The following is a 20709-nucleotide window of genomic DNA, read 5'->3' on the forward strand; positions in this document are numbered from 1 at the left end:
CCCAAGCTCCGTGTCATTCAGAGTCACCATGAGCAGAGTCCTTCAGCTGTGTGGGGACGTTTCGGTGAGGCTCCTTGGCCTTTGTGACGTCGAGCAGATCTTTCTTCTGCCGGCCTCCCTGCAGCTGCCGCTGGGCTCTGCCCTCCGCAAGGCCAAGGGGCTCAGCCCCAGGCCTGGAGACGGGCTGATGCCAGAGGCTGAGGGCCTGTCAGGGACCAAGAAGTTCTCATTCTGAGGACGTTCTGACCTTTACGATAAGCAGCAGCGCCCCTCCCCACTCCTGGCTGATAGTTCCTACAATATGGCGCCTATGGTGCCGTCCCTGCTTCTCTTCCGGGACTTCACCTTCCCTCCGGCGCGAACTTGCACCCTATCAGGAGCCCAATAGAAGAACGCAGCCAACCAGCCTGCACCTCGTCATACCCCTCATTCCCTCAGCATAAATACCCGTGAGAACAATAAAAATTTGCAGCTTGATCAGAATTCCTGTCTTGCTGTCACTCCCTGTGTCTCTTGTCCCTTTCATTCCTTCTCTCTTAGGTTCGCCGTCCTGCGTTGATGTCCCGCGGGCCGGGACAAGGGCCCTCGGGGGCAGTGACTGTGACCATCGCCTTTCTTCCCTATTCACTCGAGGTGTGTCGGCCTGGGCACGGCCAGGGGCCACCTTCTTGCCTTAGTTTCTCCAGTTTGCTGCCCTGGCTTCCTGTGTCTGTCCCCAGCCCCAGGTGCTCCCTGCCTGCCTTCTGTCACCACCCCCTTTGCTTGCCCAACTTCCTACACTCCTCCCTCCACTCTTGGCCTCCCCATCTCAATTTCCCACCCCCTTCCTATCTCCCGAACCCCCACCTCCTTTAACCTCCCCCTCCGGCTTTCCCATCACCCCGGCTGCTGCTCACCCCAGGCACCCCCCCCCCCCCGCCCCGCCCCTCCTCCAGGGCTCGAACTCTCCACAGCCCTGCCCCGGCAGCAACCTCACACCTGTCTCCTCCCTCCCTCCCACAGGTGGCCCGCTGCCAGTCGGGTACGCAGGTTGCCATAGGAACCACAGAGCAGCTTAGGAAGCTGCCATAGATCTAATCACAGGCTGAGGTTTCAAGGAACAGCTCAGTTTCTGGATGAAAGACTGGTGCTGACGGTCGTTTAGGCAGATGCTGCCGGGCTGAGGGAGGGGAGCAGAAGCCACGAATGATACCAGCTGAGGCAGGGCCACCGGGTCACGGGTCACCAAGGCAGGAGGCCAGGTCCACCGTCTGTGCCTCACGGGCACTGTCGGACCCTCTGGGATTTTCCTAAGAGGTTGTCGGTACTACATTTGTTTTCTCCTTGTTCCTCCATGGCTCAAATTCATTCATTCGTTTGCTGGCCAGACGCCCCCGTAGGTCCTGTGCTCTGAGGCTTCCCCAGCTGTCAGGGAGACAGATCGGTGGGCCCAGAGTGCCTGATGGAGGCATCTGGTGCTGGGGGAGGCCCGAGGTGGGTGGGAGGCCCCTGCCTCCTGGGGAGAGTAAGTGGCCCAGGTGCGTCCTCGAGCCGCGTCTCAAAGGGAAGGACAGGGTTCGTCAACCAGGCTGAAGGCGAGGGCCCTCTGGCCTGCGGTTCTGTCTTGGAAGTGGGGCTTGGAACCTGAGTTTGCGTGAACATCCTGGGCGACTCAGACAGCGCAGCAGGAGGCAGGAATGGTAATACTGACCGACATTTTTGTGGGGGCTTCGAAGTGGCCAACAGAGCAGACCTGTATAATAGCTGTGCTGACGACCATGTGGGGGTGATTCACTCCTAGGAAACTAGCCCAAATTTCATAACACCCAAGTCCCCTGGGGTGTGTGGTCTATATTTGGGAAGGGCAGAGTATGGGGCTGGGGGGCCACCTGAGGGCCATCTTAGTTTTGTAGCCAACAGGGCTACATCACAGCTTCACAGGCTGAAGGGCCTGAGGCTTGGTCTAGTTTAGATGGCTCCCCTGGTACCAGGCTTTTGATTTCTTTCATCCAAGCCAGAGACTGTGTTTGCACATAATTTGCATACATTTGCATGTGGTGTCTCAGGGCCCAGATAACATGCAGAAAACACGTTTTTCTCAACAGGGTGCTGGCAGCCTGGAGCAGAGCCCAGGTGTGCAAAGACCAGGCCTCTGCCGTTCTCCCTTCCTCTAGGACACTGCTTCCAGCAGACCTTCCCCAGCCTTGAAGCAGAGACCCCAGGCCAGCAAGGCCTGGAAGCCATTGCCAACAGGTCCTGCCCGGGTCACTTCCCTCCCTGACTCCACCTGGTCTAGGGTTTACTAAAGGTGAGGGAGGGAGGGTGTGAACCAAAACGTTCTTGCTCATTTATCCACTCATCTGAGTCCGCTCATCATGTGCTTACACTGTACTAGGTAGGCCCTCTGCTTTGGAATGAGTAAAACCAGCCACAGTTCCTGCTGGTTACAGGGAAACTGGCTTTGATCAAGTGACCACCCAAATCAATGTATGATTGCAAGTTTGATATGCAAGAGACATTCATGGTGCTATTTGTGGAATCAGAGTTAGTCTAGAAGGTCATGGAAGACTTTCTGGAGGAAGTGTCTCTACGGTGATGTTAAGTATGAGATGCTAGGTAAAGAGGGATTAGAAGAACCTTCCAGACAGATAAAAAGCATGTGCAAAGGCACTGAGGTGGGAAGGAGCAGGAGACTGTGCAAAAGGGACAGGAAGGCAGTAGGACTAAGTGGAGAGGCCTGGGAAGTGAGAATAGACAGGAAACCAGGGCTGACTCTTCAATTTTTTGGCACATTCTAGAAGGCCATCTTCAATGAGGCGATGCCTATATTCTGAGAGCAGTGGTCACCATTAAGCAAGGAAGTGACATTAAGGGAGCTTGAAGAATGGATAGAGCTAAAATGGGAACATTGTTTGGGAGCTGTGGGGATCACCTGGGTACCAGGAGGCAAGGGCTTGTGCTGAGGTCCCACGGGCGGAGATGGAGGGAAGGGCAAGAAGTCCTGAGATCACCAGGTGGTATCAGACAGAGCCGAGGCTTGGTGGGAGGTCAAGGATAGTTGACAATTGGGTCTAGATTTCTGTGGGTCACTGAGTCAGGAAGGGGAGCCACTGAGGGAAATGATGGAGATGGGGCTGGGGGCCCAGGGTGGGGGAGGGGGAGACGGAATTGAATTATGGTCGTGCTGAGTTTGCACTGCCTTGGAGGCATCCTGGTGGCAGGGGGTAGGGCCTCAGGGAAGAGGTGGACAGGGTGTTGTGTCCTCCCACTCCTGCCCCTGGTTGCAGGAGCCCTGCTGCATCCTGCACCTTCTAGAAGCACCGCCTCATCTGTCTTCAGACTTGTATTTTGGACTTGTTTCCACCCTAAGAGGAGGCAGAGCGCCCGCTGGTGTTTGCTCAGAGCACCTCGCGGACAGAGCCTTCTCTCTCCGGCACTCCCAGGGCCTACCGCGGGCCTGACAGGCGCCGGGTGGCCTGCGGCCTTTTATTGGATGATTCTGCCTTCCCCCGCCTGCACCCTGATGTCGTTTGCTCTTTTTGGTGCTGGGGATGGAACCAGGGCTGCTCTACCACTGAGCTACAGTCCCAGCCCTTTTTATTTCTTTGTTTTGAGACTGAGTGTCACTAAGTTGTCCAGGCTGTCCTTGAAACTGTGATGCTCCAGCCTCAGCCTCCCAAGTGGCAGCCACTGCAGGTGAGCATCACCGAGCCTGGCTTGCGCTTGGCTTCTCAGGGCCCTTTGCAGAGTTGGGCATGCACACAGTTGGTGCTCAGTAGAGGCAGCCCCGTCCCAAACCAGTGGAATCCAGCCTCTGATCCACGTGTGGCCTCCGTCCTCTCGGTGTCATGGATAAGTCTTTCTCATGGCCCTCATGTCCCGCCCTCTCTGCCGAGTGCCGTATTAAATGGCTGTTCAGTAGCTCAAGTGTGCAAATATTCCTTTCAAAATGATTACGTTCACCTTTTGTTGGCAGAACATGCCAACAAAACACCCAGCCTCTTACTGAGTGTGGGTGTCTGCTTTCCGCTTCTGCCTCACCCGCAGAACTGAGGCCCGCAGGCCTTGTCAGGGGTCCAGGTATCTGCCTGGCCCAGTGGGGAGTTGGCTCTGGTCATCACTGACCCCCACACCAGCATCACCTCAGCCAGCCACCACTGCCAGCCACCATTACTGCCATCGCTACCACCTCCACTGAGTCAGCTTTTTTGCTGCTGTGACCAAAAGACCTGACAAGAACAATTAGAGGAGGAAAAGTTTATTTGGGGGCTCATGGTTTCAGAGGTCTCAGTTCATAGGTGGCCGACTCCTTTCCTCAGGGTCCAAGGTGGTATGTGGCAGAGGAAAGCTGGGATTGTGGCATCAGGAAGGAGCAAAAGAGAGAGAGAGAGAGAGAGAGAGAGAGAGAGAGAGAGAGAGAGAGAGAGAGAGAGAGAGAGAGAGAAAGAGCGCTCTGCTTAACAAGGACAAAAATAAAAGTCCCAAAGGCAAGCCTCCCAGGGACCTCCCTTCTCCAGCCCCTACCTGCCTATAGTTACCACTCAGTTGATGCCTATCAGGGGTAAATTCACTGATTGGGTTCAGATTCTCATAACCCAGCAATTTCACCTCCAAACCTTTCTGTATTATCTCACACATGAGCTTTGGGGTACACCTCACATCTAAACCATAACAACCATCATTACTAACATCATCTCCATCATCACCACCACTATCACTAACACCATCATTACCATCACCACCGTCACTGACGTTATCGCTACCACAATTAATAATATTATTAGTTAATAATATTATTAATATTAGCATTTATAGAGACCTATACCTGTGATAGATTTAGAGCTAAGTACCTTATGTGCATAATTTTATTTAATTCTCCAAATGCCCTTAGAGGTAGAATGTATTTTATATTCTTATTTTAAAGATGATAAAACTCAAACTGAGAGAGGTTAAAAAACTTGTATAACATTACACAGACAGAAAGTGCTAAAGTTATTTATTTTTTAAAAACTGAAGTCAGACATTTAATGAGTATTTATTAGCATGTGGGATACGGTAACTTTTATTACTAGGGATGCAGAAATGAGTGTTTTCTGACCTTGGGGATCTTTATATCTGTTTTAGTCAGTTTTTGTGTTGCTATGACCAAATGTGTAACTAGGGCAATTTAGAGGAGGAAAAGTTTCCTTGGGACTCATGGTTTCAGAGGTTTCAGTTCATAGATGACTGATCCATTGCTCTGGGTCCAAGATGAGGCAGCATATCTTGGGGCCTGCTCAGCTCGTGTGGGGTCAGGAAGTAGGGAGTGACAGAGACAGGGGTGGGGAGGATACCCCAGGGGAGATGCACCCTCAGGGCCTGTCCAGTGATCCCCCTCCTCTAGCCATGCTCCACCTGCCTGTAGTAACCACCCAGTCAGTCCATTCGAAGTGGGCTGGACGGATTAGGTTACAGCTCTCATAATCCAGTCACTTCCTGTCTGAATAATCCTGCATCAACAGGATTTTCTGGGGAATACCTCACCTTAACAACATCCCTCTGAGGAGCTCAGACATATAATTAATACAGAACAGCTTAAAGGTGTGTCTTAAAAGCGACCCAAGCAAACCACCCTGAGGCAATGGGGGAAGGAATATCATTTGTGATTAAGGCCCATAGTTAGAGGTACCCCTAGAAATACAAACATGTTTATAAAGCCTGTCCCAGGAGTTTAGGTCACTTAAGAAAATCCCTGCCTTTATGACTGCCATAGGGGTATGGCCAACTCCAGGGAAGACTCAGCTGTCTTTCTCATTCCACATGCCTATACCCTGGGTCAGCTGTTTTCGCTACTCAGGGTTTCCCTGACCTGCCATCTTGGTTTCCAGCTGGAAAGGAGTTTTGCTGCCCTTTCGTAGATGGAGAAAACTGAGACTCAGAGAAGAGAAGAACTCGTCAAAGGCAGACTCAACTTCCTTTTCTGTTTCCTGACAGCTTACTCATTCTGTGAGGACAGCAGGACTCTGAGTTTATCAAGAATGAAGGGGGAAGCTCCCGCGTTAGCACCCTCCTTCCTCGCCTGCTGGTTTACGTAGTAAAAGTGGGAGTGGAGGCTGATGCTCTGGCCCCTACTGTCACTCATTCCTTGGCCCCTTCTAAGGGCAGATAGGTGGGTTTGGAACAGGGGACCAAGAGCTCTTTGTCCACCAGTTCTTCAGGAGTTTACATTCTCCATTTTTGGCCAGGGAATGCTTCCCGTAAATGGGGAAGGCCCCAAACATGAGGCGTGGTCTCCAGATCCCTCATCAGCAAAATGGGCCAGCAACCTTTCAGCTTGGGCTTCCCACCTGGACTGGCAGGCAAGAGGCAGCGCTGAGGGATGCAGGGTTGTTTGGTCTCAGTGACGAATGTAACTCCCACCTTCTGGCATTCTCTCAAGAGACTGCAGTAAGGCTTCCACTGCCTTTTGATGAGTTCTGAGTCTGAGACTCAGGTTTCTTTGAATGTGACTCATGCTGAGGTTGACTTCAAGGGAGGAGGCAAGACAGCCTGGCTCTCAGAGGCTACACTCGGTTCCTTCGCTCGCTCGTTCAGCAAATGGTTTTGCCCTCCCATGAAGGGCCAGGCATTGTGCTGGGAACCAGGGCCCAGGGGAGAGGACAACGTAGACATGGATTCTTTCCTCATGGGGAAGAACGCAGACAGACATGACTCCTACAGTTCTGTGAAGGAAATGGAATTATAAACACTTCTCAGCTCTACTCCGAAGAGACAGGGCTGCCGAGGACCGTGGCAGTGTTTGTGTGACAGAACGGTGGCTCCTCGGGGAGCTGGGCAGTCTGGGCTTCAGCCCAAGCACCACTGCTACCTTGGCTGGCGCCTATGTGTGTCCGTTCCTCTGTCGTATATTCTAGGTGTTTCCCTTGTTCACAATAGATCTTTTCATCTTTATTTCTGTAAGAACAGGATGAAGAAACTGAGGCACAGAAAGATCAAATAAAGTGTTCAATAATATATAACTAGTGAGTGGTAGTGTGAGGACCTGGCCCCGGGCCCTCTGGCTTCAGGATCCAGTCTCTTATCACATCCACTAAGTCTCTGGTGGACGACTGGGTTTACCAAGGCCACAGTGTGGTGGGCCGAAGGATCTGGTGAGTACCAGGTAGATGGTATGGAGTTGGCCAGGTGGTGGGAAGAGCAGAGCATTCAGCGAGCTGGATGATGCCAGAGCGACTGGCACAGGAGGCAGGGGGAGATAGGCCTAGAAGGCATGCTAGGGTCACAACAGAGTTTGTTTTGGGTCAGGATCCTGCGAGCTCCACAGAGGTAGGCCTATGTTCTTCCCCCGTGTAAACCTGGCTCTGAGCAGTGTCTGCTCACAGTGGGAGGTGCCCAGCGATGAGGAGCAAGGGAAGTCCGGCCCCCACCCTACTTGGCTTCCTCAGCTGCCCTCAGTCCCTGCTGTCCATTGAAATTCCTGGGGACATTGTTAAAAGCTCCAGCCCTAGAAAGTCCAGTTCAGTAATTTTGGTTGGGCCTGGGGTTCACTCTTTCCGATAAAAATCCCAGGCAATTTGCACTTTGCCTGCTGCCCCTGGGCACCCTGGGAAGCCCACAGGCCAGCTTGTCTTGGGCAACAGGGTGTAAGGGGGGCTGCCCTGCAGACACCTGCTAGGGGACATACCCTAACATGCCTCTGTACCAGTGTTTATCTACAGCTCTGTGGTGAGAAATGCTCCTGGCAGGACAGAGTCCATGGTGGATTACCGGCAGCCCTCTCCTGTCTGGGGATTGTGGACATCACTTCCTGGGCTGAGCATGGCCACACAGGAACGCTGACTGAGTCGTGGTTGACCTTGAATCTTAAGTATTCTGTAAATTACGTAGAAATCTGTTTGGACCCAGGAGAAGAGTGGGGAGAGAGAGAGAGAGAGAAATCAATTAGTCAATCATCTATCCAACCGATCAGTCAATCCTGAGGAGACAGGGAGGAGCGGAGAGGGGTGGAGACAGGGAAGGAGGACAAGGGAAGAGGTGGAGAGAAAATGAGGATGAGGGGAGAGGCGAGGGGAAAATAGGCAGGTCATGACTCAGGGAGGAAAAGCCCACAGTGGGGCAGCGGTGGTCCTGGCAGGGGGTGGGGGCTGTCCTGAGCAGCAGCAGTTCCGAGCACCTGACAGAAAGGCGCTGATACTCCCTGCTGTCTTGGAGAGTCAGAGGGTCACCAGGGAAGGCGAACACAGCTGGCAGGTGTCCAGAAGGTGGCAGCAAGCCCCCCACCCCCTCCCCAGGGGTCAGGGCTTTGGCTGCCTGGAAGAGCCACGTCCCTCCGATTCCCAGATCCAGTCAACCCTGGCTTCATTGCTCCCTGATGGGGCTGGGCTGGCCACTCCCTGGGCACAAAGGCCACCCGCCCCTGGAACCCATGATTTTCCAGCTTTGGAGCAGGAGAAGCTGGGGGTATCTGGGAAAGCGGCTAGAAAATGAGGGCAAGGGACCAGAGGTTTACCTGTTGCTACTAATAGGAAGGTCCTGCTCTGTGTCATGCTCGTTTCATGAGCCTTCCAGGACCCCATCCTGAGCGGGCAGCCCAGCCTGCCTTCAGCCCCCTTCCCCAACCCCCACTTCCTCTCTTTCAACCTCACCAGCCTCCTTATTTCTGTGCACTTTCTGTTGCTTTCACAAAATAACTGTGGCCAGGTAATGCATAAAGCAAAGAGGTTTTTCCGCTCATAGTTCTGGAGGTTAAAGAGTACGGTGCTGGCCTCTGCTAGGCTCTGGGAAAGGACTTGTGGCATATGGCATCATGGTGGGAGTGCTGGTGGGAGAGATAGATGGTGAGAGGGAGTCCTGAGTGAGTCACGGGTCAGGCTCGCTGTTATGACAACCCCCTCATTCCCGAGGTCAGCGCTAATCCCTTCTGATCTCGTCGCCTGGTGCTAGGCCCCACCTCCTAAAGATTCCACCACCTCTTACATCACCACACTGGGGACCAGACTTTCAACTCATGAACTTTTTGAGGACGAACCACATCCTTTTTTTTTTTTTTTTTTTTTTTTTTTAAAGAGACTAGTAGGCGATGGCACTGCCTGAAGTCGAGGCTCCCAGCTGTGGCACTCAGCACTGCCACCCACAGGTTTTTGATGGTAGTGCACCCAGGCATGGCCCTGTCCATCCAGTCCCAGGGCAGGGCTGGGAACGGGTGACTCCGGTGTGGTCTACCTGCCATCTCCAGCAGCTGGGTCCTGGAAGTGCCAGAGCAGGTGCCCGGTCAGAATGAGGCCCTGGGGCATGAGAGAGAGAGAGACCTTCACCCCTTCAGGCTCATTTTCCAGCCAGACTCTGCCATGTCTGAGCTGGTAGCCTTCTCTGCAGCCCAGAGCAGTACCAGGACTCCTGCCCATAGGACAGAGGCCCTTTGCCTCTGTGGCCAGCAGGGCAGGACCCTGTGTATCTGGAGGCTGCAGGAATCTGCTTCCTTGGCTGCCTTACTGGCAGTGGCTGCACCTCTGTGAACTCTCAGCTGAGCTTTATCATGGTCAAGATCAGGGCCGTTCAAAGTCCCAACTGTGTTGCTTGCCTGCTGGGTGACGTTTGGTGAGTCACAGGACTCCCCAGCCTCAGTAGCCTGATTCGTGAACGGGGAAGTGCTTATTAAGGGGCCTGGCCCCAAGGACGTCCTGCGAGTGGCAGATCATCTCCTCACCATCTGGCCACATTCACTACCGCTGTCCCCTGTCCCCCAGCTCCTGGCCAGTTCTTCCCCTCTGCCTGGATGCCTTTCCCTATCTGCCCACTGAGCCACACGGAACTGGCCGCCAGCTGCCGTTGACTGTGCCCCTGCCCCGTGCGGGGTTTCACGCTAGGTGAAACCACACCAGCTTGCCACACCAGCCTCTGCCAAAGGCATCATTACCGTTCCACGCCGAGCCCACAGCTCAGAGAGGCCAAGGAAGTGCTCTGGCCCTCAGCTGGAGAATCTCAGAGGCAAGATTTGAACAAGGACAGTCAAACCCTGTGACCTCCCTGTCGAGACCTATGTTTTAGGAAGAGCTTATTAATTTTTCTAAAATGTGCCAATACCTGCTACCTGTGGAAACGTTGGCAAGCCAAGGAGAGTTCAAGAAAGAAATAGAGCTTACCTTACCCCAGATTCCCTCCCCTCCTTTTTAAAAATAACACCACGCAGCACGTACCCCTGGGCGTCGCGTGATTCCTACTTTACATTAAAGCCTGAGCATTTCTCCGTGTGGGTAAAAACTCTTGGTAAGTGTAGTTTTAAGGGCTGTCATGATACCCTGGCCAGGCGGGATATTAGGTCTGGCCTAATTTCCTTAGCCATTCCTGGGTGGTCTCCAAGGCTTCTCTGTCATGCATGGTGTTGGGACACACTTCTTGGCTCTAGAGTCTTCCTATACTCCAGGGGAGGGAATGACCGGGTCAGTGTGGGACTTCCTCTGGGGGTGGGAGGGCGGGAAGCGGCGGAGGGGTGCAGGCGGTCCACCCTGAGGAGGCCAGTTTCCTTGAGGGCATCTCCTTCCTGTGAACTGACAGGCATGCTCCTGACTTCCGGGTGCTCTGGCGACACCCTTTGCCTGCTTCTTCACCCTCTCCCAAGAGTGGGTGGGTGCCCTGGGGGGCCCATCACCCATTCACCTTGCGGCTCTGCTTCTGGAGGCATCTGCTGCTTTAGAGAGCTGGGGGGAGGGGGCTGTGTTAGCTTCCCGTGACTGTGACAATTTAGGGGAGGAAAGATTTACTTTGGCTCTTGGTTTCAGAGGTTGAAGTCCAGGGTTGACTGGATCCATTGCGTTGGGCCTGAGGTGAGGCAGAACATGATGGCGGCTTCAAGGACATGCTTCCAGTGGCTGACCTCCTCCAGCCAGGTCCCACCTCTCCATAGTGCCACAGGCTGGGGACCAAGCCTTTAGCACATGGCCTTGGGGGATACTTTAGATCCAAAGTGTAACAGGGATCATGTCGTTCATCTTCCCCACGCTCACACAGGTGCACTGTTCGACAGGTGGGGACACTGAGTCCCAGCCATGGCAGGTAACTTGTTCAGAGTCATTCTGCTTGCGAGTTACTTTGCTGAGGAGACGCAGGCTCCCTGACTTGCCGCTCTTTCTGTAGCTTAGCATCGCTGAATTCCAGGTCATATAATTCCATCCCCTGAACGTAATGAATAGCAATCACTGCTTCCCTGGTTTCCATGGCAACACAGGCCTCAAATTTCTTCCTAGAGGTGCTGGGAGTGGGACTTGGGGTGGGAGAGGCCTGAGGCAGGGGTGGGTGCTGGCCCGGTTGAGGCCACAGTCTACGGGGCTCGGGTCAGTGGGATGACATCACCCTGATGCCCTCGAGGAAGCCCCAGGCTGGGCCCTGAGGACTCACACCAGTGACACTCGATAGTGCTGAGGCTCCTGTGCGAAGAGAAGCAGAGGATGAGAAGCGCAGCCGAGTCCATTGCAGACGGCGCCACTTAAGAGGGGAGGAGTTGCTGTGGGAAACCTCGTCAGGCCCTTTGGAAGTTCCAGGGAGGAAGCTCCTGGAGCTGGGCGACAGCGCAGGTCTCTTCTGGGCGAACAGCCTGGAAAAGTGCCTGGAGAGGAGGCGGGCCCGGGGCTCAGGGGCAGGGGCCGCCCAAATGGTCCTGGGCTGGCAGGCAGGACCTGTCCCCAAACCTGCTGACAGGTGCCTGCGGAGTACTGACAGGAACCAGGCCTCACCTGGTCCTGTGGAGGAAGGAGGACTTCCCACAGCTGCTCCTGGGGGAGGTGGGAGCTGGGAGGCAGAGGGTCCAGCGTCCAGAAGCCGAGGGTGAGTCCGCCCTCGCTTCCCTCTTTCCTCATGTCCCCGCCTCTCCTCCCCTCTCCTCACCTCTCCACTGTCTCCTCTCCTTTCCTCACCTCCCCTCCCCTCCCCTCCCCTCTCCTCCCCTCCCCTCTCCTCTCCTCTCTCTCCTCTCATCTCTCTCCTCCCCTCCCCTTCCCTCCCCTCTCCTCTCCTACCCTCTCCTCTCCTCACCTCTCCTCTCATCTCTCTCCTCCCCTCCCCTTCCCTTTCCTCTCCTCCCCTCTCCTCTCCTCCACTCTCCTCTCCTCCCTCTCTTCTCATCTCTCTTCTCCTCCCCTTCCTTCCCCTCCCCTCCCCTCTCCTCTCCTCTCCTCTCCTCTTTTTCCTCTCCTCTCTCTCTTCTCATCTCTCCTCTCCTCCCCTTCCTTCCCCTCCCCTCCCCTCCCCTCACCTCCTCTCTCCTCTCCTCTCTTTCCTCTCCTCTCTCTCTTCTCATCTCTCCTCTCCTCCTCTCCCCTTCCCTCCCCTCCCCACCTCTCTCCTCTCCTCGCCTCCACCCTTCCCCTCTCCCAGTCCTCTCCCTTCTCTTTCTCCTGGCCCTCTCTTCTCCTCCTTCATCTGCCTCCTCTCTTCTCCTTCCCTCCCTCCCGCCGTCACCCTCCCCTCACTCCTTTCTCAAGTCCCCACCAGCTCACTAAAATAGCTCAGCTGCTCTGTGCTTCATCTACAGCAGAGCCGATCTTAATAAAAAATAGGCAAATAAATAATAATTAAAAAATCCACAATGGGCTCCCCCACCTCCCAGACATCATCTAGGTCTGCCTGCCTGTTTGCCAAGGGAATCTAGAGATCAGACCAAAAGAAGCTACATCAAAAAGAGAAGAAATGGGGCTGGGGTTGTGGCTCAGAGGCAGAGCGCTTGCCTTGCATGTGTGAGGCACTGGGTTCCATCCTTAGCGCCACATAAAAATAAATAAAATAAAGATATTGTGTCTATCTACAACTAAAAAAGAAAAAAGAAAAAAAAATGTATTGCTCAAAATGTCCAAAGCTAAACAAGCAGACAATTAGGGCAGAATTCCCCACCCTGTGGCTGATGAACTCCAGACCCTCAAGTTGGGATGTGGTTGGAAACACGGATGCTGGAGACTGTCTGCCGGGCTTCCAGTCCCTGCCCTGCTGTGCCTCAGCCATGACACTTTAGACAAGTCTTTGATCTCTCTGCCTCGGGTTCTTTCTCTGCAAAATGGGAATCATAATAGTACCTGCTGCATAGGTTGTCATGGAGATTAAACGCCTTCAAATGGAAAGATCTTACAACAGTGCCTGGCATTTAATAAGTGTTACAAGTGTTAGTGGTTCTTATAGGTGTTCCAGGAAGGGAAGTTTCCTGACATCTTGGAAATAATCAACATACTATTAGATGTCTGGGAGCAATAGCGGAAAGACCTGAGTGACTCTGTTTGCCTTAGTTGTCCTCAATCTCGTTTTTACTATGGCATCGCTCCTTCCTTCCTTGTATGCACAAAACACCTGAGTGTCCTGGGACACTCCCACCTCTGAAGGTCAGGGTCAAGGAGTGCTGGTTGGGCTGGCTCACTAGGGCAGAGGGACTGTGCCTACCTGAGTCATCAAACACATCTGGGGTCCAATGCTCCGGATGTCCACTTTGCCCTCACTGGCCAGAGTCTGGGCAGTGTGGTGCCCAGGCGCAGAGTCTAAGTGGAAAATGGCTTGCCTGAGGTCATGCTGGTACCTAGAGGGAGCCTCCTTCTATTCCGTGGGACTATCTGGCCAGGACTCCCACTTTGCTCCTCTTCTTCCCCTCAATATCAAGTAAAGGCAGCAGATCTTTTTGTTGGGAAGAGGGAAAGTCTCCTTTATTTTTGAGATTTCTTCCCAATTGGCTTTTATGCCCTGCAAGGCTTGGGCCACAGTGAACACCCAGGGCATATTCCTCCCTCCCAACCGGGGAGTGGAAGACCCTTTGCTTCCCAACCACCAAAAAAGTAAAATAGCTAAGGTTTTGTTTGTTTGTTTGTTTGTTTCTAAAGCATCCCGCTTCGACCAGGATGTAACTCAGGGGTCTGTCATTGGCCTAGCGTGCAGAATGCCCCGAGCTTCATCCCTAGAACCGGGAATTAAAGCTTCCGCTCACAGTGACCAAGTACTTTTGGGAGGTCCAATGTTTGTGCCCCTGTCCCTGGTGCTGAAACATCACTGGTCACCTGAGTCCTCAGCCCCCAGCTCTGGCAGGTGTAGCTGTTGCAGAATCTCCTGGGGGGAGGAGGGGCTATATCATACTGTGCCTCCTGGGCCTGGCATCTCACCTAATGAATCAGAGTCCCAGGGTTTGGCACCTGCCTTATGTATATTTGAAAATCTCTTGACGGTGGTTGGGAACCTCATTCTCTTGGGTATTTGTGTATCCCGACTCTAGCCCACCTCTCTCAGGGATCATTGCTTGTCAGTGATGTTATTTTCTGACATTCTGGGAAAAAAATGGTAATTTTAACACTCTTGCAGGGAAAATATCATGACATATATTTCATATAAATGGCACAGATTTCACAGGTGTTGGCATTCTCTTATTTTGAAGGCAGGAGCACTGTTTCCACTCTGGACCTCCTGACTTGGCATCTCTGGTCATCTGAAGTCCTCAGGAGCTAAGCAAGGCCAGTCCCACTACATCCCTCCCCTTGGCCAGCAGGTCTGGGGCTCTGGGTGGCTGCAGTGGTCTTAAGTATGGCATGAGCTGCCGTCCCCATACTGCACAGCCCCAGGATGGGGGAGGAGACTGTGTGGCACTTGCTCTTCCAGACCCTGCTCTTCTCTCTGGGACTCTGGTAGAAGGCGTTGGGCCTTCCGCCATGAAAGATGGCAGTAGGTTGGGAACAGGAGACTTCCACCTCCTGGGTCTCAGCTGTCAACACACAATGCAATATGGACAGACTAGCCACACCTCCACGGGTAAAGATCAGATAAAAAAAGCAGACATAAATTGTCATCGTAACTCGCTATAATCATACAAATGAAATTTTACATGATTCTCGGAGTCCTGTAAACTCGCACGGCTCTTCATGAGAGGAACTTGAGTTCTAAGAACGAGGTAGAAGGCAGCTGTTCAGGTTGGAAAGGGCAGAGCTGTGTAACTAGATCAGCGTGTTGGTCACTGTGCTCTGTAAGGCATCTCCCCCGCTACCTCCTAAGGGTGGATAAGTGCAGAAGAAAGGAAACAGGCTCAGGGTTGCAGAAGGTCCCGGAGTCTCTCCTGGCCCTGGCACGGGAGCCCTGGACCAGTGTGGTCCTGGCGCTACTTTAGGCTTGGGTTTGGTCTGAGGGAGTAGAACTGCCTCCTTTGGGCAGGTAGCAAAATAGAGGCCCAAAGAAGCCCAGCGACTTTGCTTAAGGCCACAGGGGGCATTAGCAGCAGCAACAGGGTGTCCTTTTTTCGTACCACAGGGTGTCCTGGTACTGAGTTCTTTGTAAAGAAGGAAAAAACCCAAGGAGATATGGGACTGGAGTGGTCCTGCAGGTCCTGGGGGTTGGGGACATGGATTCAGCAGCAGGTCGACTGCCCTGGAAGTTTGACTCTGCTCCGCAACCCGCTGTGAGCCCGGCCCCAGCGCCTCGGTTTCCCCATCCTGCAGTGGGACCCATGGAAACCCTGCCCCACTGTGTGGGGTGAGCCCATGATGACACATGTCGCTCCTTTTGTGACCATGCCTCAGTTTGTCACGCTAGGATGCTGAGGAAGGGAAGAGGGGGCGGGCGGCCCTGTGCAGAACGGAACATGCTGCCGTCTTCTGGAGGTGAGGCGCTGCCTGGGGACAGTGAGCCTCGTCACCAGAGGGGAGCAAGGCCCTGGTGGAGGTGCCACTGGGACGGTGCGGGCGCCCGTGAGAGAAGCGGGCGAGAACCCCAGTGTCCACAATGCCCCCTCCCCGCTTCTCCGTTCCCTGGCTCCCGCTCACTGGGGGCCTCTGTTTTCCAAAGCAGCAAGCAGTCTGCGTGGTAATTACTTTTGGACTTATTAAGCATAATTATCCCCTAATCGCACACAACCAGTAATTACTGTGGCTGTTACCAGGGCCTACCCGCGCAGCACCGCCCGCAGCACCCGGGTCCAACTCCCAGCTGGGGCTCCCTGCCCTGGGGCCTGCGGGTGTTGCTGGGGTGGGTCTGCTGATCCCCAGTCTAACTCCCTCCAGCCTGGACACCAGGCTGCAAAGGAGCAGCTCAGATGTGCCAGCCCCAGGGCCACCCGAGCTCCGACCAGTCCCCATCCTCTCAAGCCCTGCCACCCTGTTTGCCTGCTCATGCCACCCTCCCTTTGCCCCTGCTGTCCCCTGCCTCAGGACTCTCTTCCTCTTCTCCTTTACCCCTTTCCTTCCCTCCAATCCTCTGTCCTCCCTCTCTCCTTCCTTCAAATATTTATTGAGTGTCTTTTATGTTCCTGGTACTGTTCCAGGTACAGGGCATACAACCACAGGGGTGGGGGTGGGGGCAAAGCCAATGCCCTCGGGGAGCTTCCTCTCTGTTGGGAAGAGGGTGAGCAAACCCAGCAAGTCAGGTAGTGCTTTAGAAGGGGTTGCGTTCTGTGGAGGAACAGATCCAGGGTGGCAACAGAAAGGTTTTCTTTGGGGGGAGGGAAGAGAAATCAGCAATTTTGACAGGATGGCCGTGGTAAGCCTCTTGCAGAATGGAATGTTTGAATAGAGAATTGAAGGAGGAGGTGATTAGCTACTCTGGGGAATGTTCCAGAAAGAGGGAACATCTGGTGCCAGAGCCCAAAGGTGGGTGCAGGTTTGGCACAGTTTGAGGAAGAGAAAAGAGGCCAGAACAGCCTGAGAAGAAAGAATGAGGCTGGGCTGTAGGGAAGGTGGAGGGTGGGTTGCCTATGGCTGCCTGGAAGACCTTTCTAAGGTCTGTGGCTTTTCTTCTCTAGGAAGCATCTGAGCAGAGGAGAGGCCTGATCCCACTCTTAGTTTTATAGCCCCTCTCCGTTGGCAGAGAGTGGAGCAGGGGTCACAGTGGAAGCAGGAAGCCCAAGGAGGAGGAGGTGCAGGGGCTTGTCTGACTTGGTGCGTGAAGCGGGGAGACTGGAGGGATTCGGAAGCATGTTTAAAGTAGAGATGGCAGCATTCTCTGCTGGGCTAGACGTGAGGTGTGAGGGAGGCGTCAAGAACGACTCCAGGGTTTTGGCTTCAAGGGCTGGAAGGAGAAAAGCTGCCATTGACTGAGCTGCAGCCTGTGGGCCGGGCAGATTTCAGAGCTCAGTGTGGGCGGTAAGGTCTCGATCAACCCCGGGGGTGCTGGTCTGGTCTGGATGGAGGAGGCATGGGAGCCTCCACAGCCCGAGGCATTCAAAGCATCCAGACTGGATGTGCTCACCTGGTGAGTGAGGATAGAAGCCAGGAGGCCCAGGAGTCCTATTCCCGTCCCCCAGCGTGGAGGCTGGGGAGCCAGGAGGAGCCAGCCACGGAGGCCGAGAAAGAGCAGTCAGGGAGGTAGGAGGCGCCACAGAGAGCCAGCCAGGCCAGTCCCCTAGGAGGGTGGGCTCTTCTCCGGCGCTGGGTGGAGCGACCCTAGGCCTCTTCCGCAGCCGGTTCCTGAGTCCTCCCTCCCTCGCTCCATCTCTCTCCTTTAATCCGTCTCGTTCTCTTTCCCCGACCCGGTGCTTTCTGTCTCTCTTGGGTTCTTCTCGGGGCCTCCCTCTCCACTCCTGCTGGCAGCTCGCAGGCCCCAGGGCAGGGGGATCCCCAGCAGCTGCCTGCGAGTGCCAGTCTCCGGCGGCCGCGCCTGCTGCCCACCTAATGCGCTCTAATATTTATTTACACGCCGCTCAGACTCTTATTTATCAAGGTGTCGCTTCCAACGGTGCGTGGGCTAATTGCTCTTAATGTGCCACCTCCCGGTTCCCACGGTGATGCCTTTGTGGTGGCGGAGTCAGAGCCGCTCAGGGCCATGAAACTGAGGACCAAGCGCCTGGAGTGCGGGGACCGCGAGGCGCAGAGGGTGCTGGGAGCGCACAGGGAGAAGAGTGAGGGGCAGGGTCGCAGAACTAGAGCAAGGTCGGGGCAGCTTGCCAGTCCCCTAGCAAGGGGTTGGACACCTGGGGACCAAGGGGTGGTGCAGGGAGCCTGGGTGTATGTTGCTATTTTTCTTTCTTTCTTGTCTGTCTCCCTGCAGGGCTGGGAATGGACCCCTTGGCCTCACACATGCTAGGCCAGCTCTCTGCCACCGAGCCCAGCCCCAGCGTCAGCGTGAGTGGGATCTTGCAGGGGTCGGGGGACCTAAATGTAAGGCATGGGTAGTGAGGTTTGGACCCACCGCACTTAGGTCTGGCACAGGCTACTGTGGCCGTAGGACAACAGACAGAGGCTGCTCGCTCCTAGGAGTGTGTTGTCGCCTCTCCCAGCCCCACCTGTCTGCATAGGGGGCAACTTCACCTCACCTGGTTCTCCCAATGTCTGGAGGGAGAGGCTTCATTGGTAGGATTTGGGGTTAAGGACAGATGTGGCTTTGCTGGGTTTGGAGGCAGAGCTGGGCTCTGGGGTGGGGACACAGCGGATGGAGGAGGAAGGGGATTGGAGAAAGACTGAGAGACCCAGCAAATAGAGCCAGGCCACAACAGGATATGGAGGCTGGAGACCCGGAGAGACCCAGGAGGAAGGGAGAGGGGCCCTGCCAGGCTGGCTTCAGTCAAGCCGAGGCCCTCCTCCCCCTCCATGCTGGGGACCACCCAGTCTCTCACCAGCAGTCTTGGTTAGGAGAGGGCTAGCCTGGGATAGTTACTCATTTAATTTGATTAGTGCACTTGGATACCGTCTGCCAGCTCTGAGGCCTTGTCAGTGCCACCTTGAAAGTCCCCTCTCCAGGCTGGGAGTTGCAGCATAATAAAACCCAGAGACCTGCGTAAAGACTGAGCTGAAGCTGCTGTGCAGGGGTCTCCTGGGACGGCTTACGCATCAGCTGGGCCAAGCACGTCTTCATGACAACGCTGTGAGTAGGTGTGGTGATTTTCCAGATGGGGAAACCCAGGTACTGAGAGGCGAAGTGACCATGCCCAGCTGTGGGGTGGGTGGGGCTGATAGGGGTCCGATGCTGGCTGGATGCTGGCCTGGCAGTTCCTGCCTTTTCCACGGTCCGGGGCCTAACGTCTGATGGTAATGTAATGTCACTGGATCCCTGCGCCTGGAAGGATATTTTCCTGGTAGCCTCAGAGCTTACTGGAACTGAATCCAGTGAGCTGCCTGGTTGGGGTGCTGGGCCTGGGCTTGGCTGTCTGCTCTGCATGTTCCTGGATTCCCAAGCTCATTATTTCTCCATCCCAGGACTGATAACCCTATGCTTCACTCTGGCTCCTGAAAGCTGGGGACTGTGGCCCACGGGAAGCCTCCTGACTCTGGGAGAGGTGACACAACCTCAGAGCGGGTGAGGGGAAATCCTTGCCACCCCTTTGTCTTTGACCGTTCTGGGGACTAGGGCTACAATGCTGAACCCACAGCCTGAGAATTGGAGGGAACCCTTGGGAGCACCGAGTCCCCTTCCCTCTTTTAACAAATGGAGAAACTGAGGTCCCCAGAGGGGAAGAGACTTGCCTATGGGCACACAGTTTGAGCACCTGAAGTTATTTGGGCCTTCACCGAATGACAGAGGGAGGCACCAATGGCTCCTCTTCATCTTATTGTAGCGTCCGGGAATCTGGGCTTTACTACAAAAAGGCGTGGTGGGGGTGGTGGTGTGTGTGCCTTTCTCCTGTGTGACAGCCTGTCTCCAGCCCTCGCTCCTCTCGCTCCCCCAGCCCAGGCGCCTAGCTTGCGTGACGACCATTCTGACGTGTCCTGTCTAGCCCTCACCTACACCTGCAAGCACACACATTTCTGAAGACTCACCTTAGAGTAGCTCCAGTGTGGCATCTTTAGAACCCACGAAGGAAGTGTTGGGGGACCTGAGTGGCCTCGGTCCAGGCCCCATTCCTCCCTGGGCCTCAGTGTCTCCTGCTGTAAGTGGAGGCAGGTGGGCATTTGGAGGTTTCTAAGCACGCTTTCCAGCTCCCACATCGAGGGACTGCCCACACAGGAGCAGCTGGGTCGTGGGTCCTCCAGGCCCAGGGCCCATCTGCTGCTTCCTCTGCTTGGGGCAGCAGTGGGAGCAGTACTGGGCCCCACTGAGCAGCGGAAAGACAGGAAGATTTGTCACCGATTCTCCTTATGTGTCCTAAGCATCCTAGTCCCCAGCTGCCTTCCTGGGGAGGGGCAGGAAGAGTTGGGCTATATTTGTCTTCTTGGGATGGCGTGGGGAGGGGGGGCTTGGGCAAGGGGAGAGCCAGCCTGCAGTCCCAGCAGCTGAGCAGGGAAGAGAAGTTCTTTCTTTAACTCGGAGAAAATGAAAAGCTCAGTCCTTAAAGCTCCCCTCCCCTTCCCTGCTTGACCCCTTAGCCTAGCCCAGGAGTACCCTGCACACAGTAGGTGTGGAGAGTCCCAGGCGGAGTGAATGAATGAAGAATGCCTTGAAGTAAAGAAGCCTGGCCCAGGAGATGGCTAGACCTGGGTTTGAATCCTCCCCCACTGGTTTCTAGCTGGGTGACCTTGGGCAGATTGCTTGATGTCTTTGAACTTCAGTTTCCCCATCTGTACCACCAAAATGGTACTTCAAGAGTTGTGAGGAGGAAATGAAATGAATCAATGGCCTTAGCATCAGGGCTGACATTTAGGACTCCTCCGATGATAACTTCTGATTATTTTTACTAAAGATAGAATGGCTGGGTCCGCCTCAGCCGTGCACCTGGGCACGCATTTCCTGAGACAGCCTAGAGATGATGGGGCCCAGGCTCTGCTCGCTGGCTGCTCGAACTCTAAGGGAGGAGACGCATGGCCACAGGGCCCTGAAGTGGCACTGAATGTACTCCCAGTAGTTGTTGTCCAGAGTTCGGGCAAAGGGCCACAGGAG

Source organism: Sciurus carolinensis, chromosome 1, assembly GCF_902686445.1.
Source record: "Sciurus carolinensis chromosome 1, mSciCar1.2, whole genome shotgun sequence".
Taxonomy (NCBI): Eukaryota; Metazoa; Chordata; class Mammalia; order Rodentia; family Sciuridae; genus Sciurus; species Sciurus carolinensis.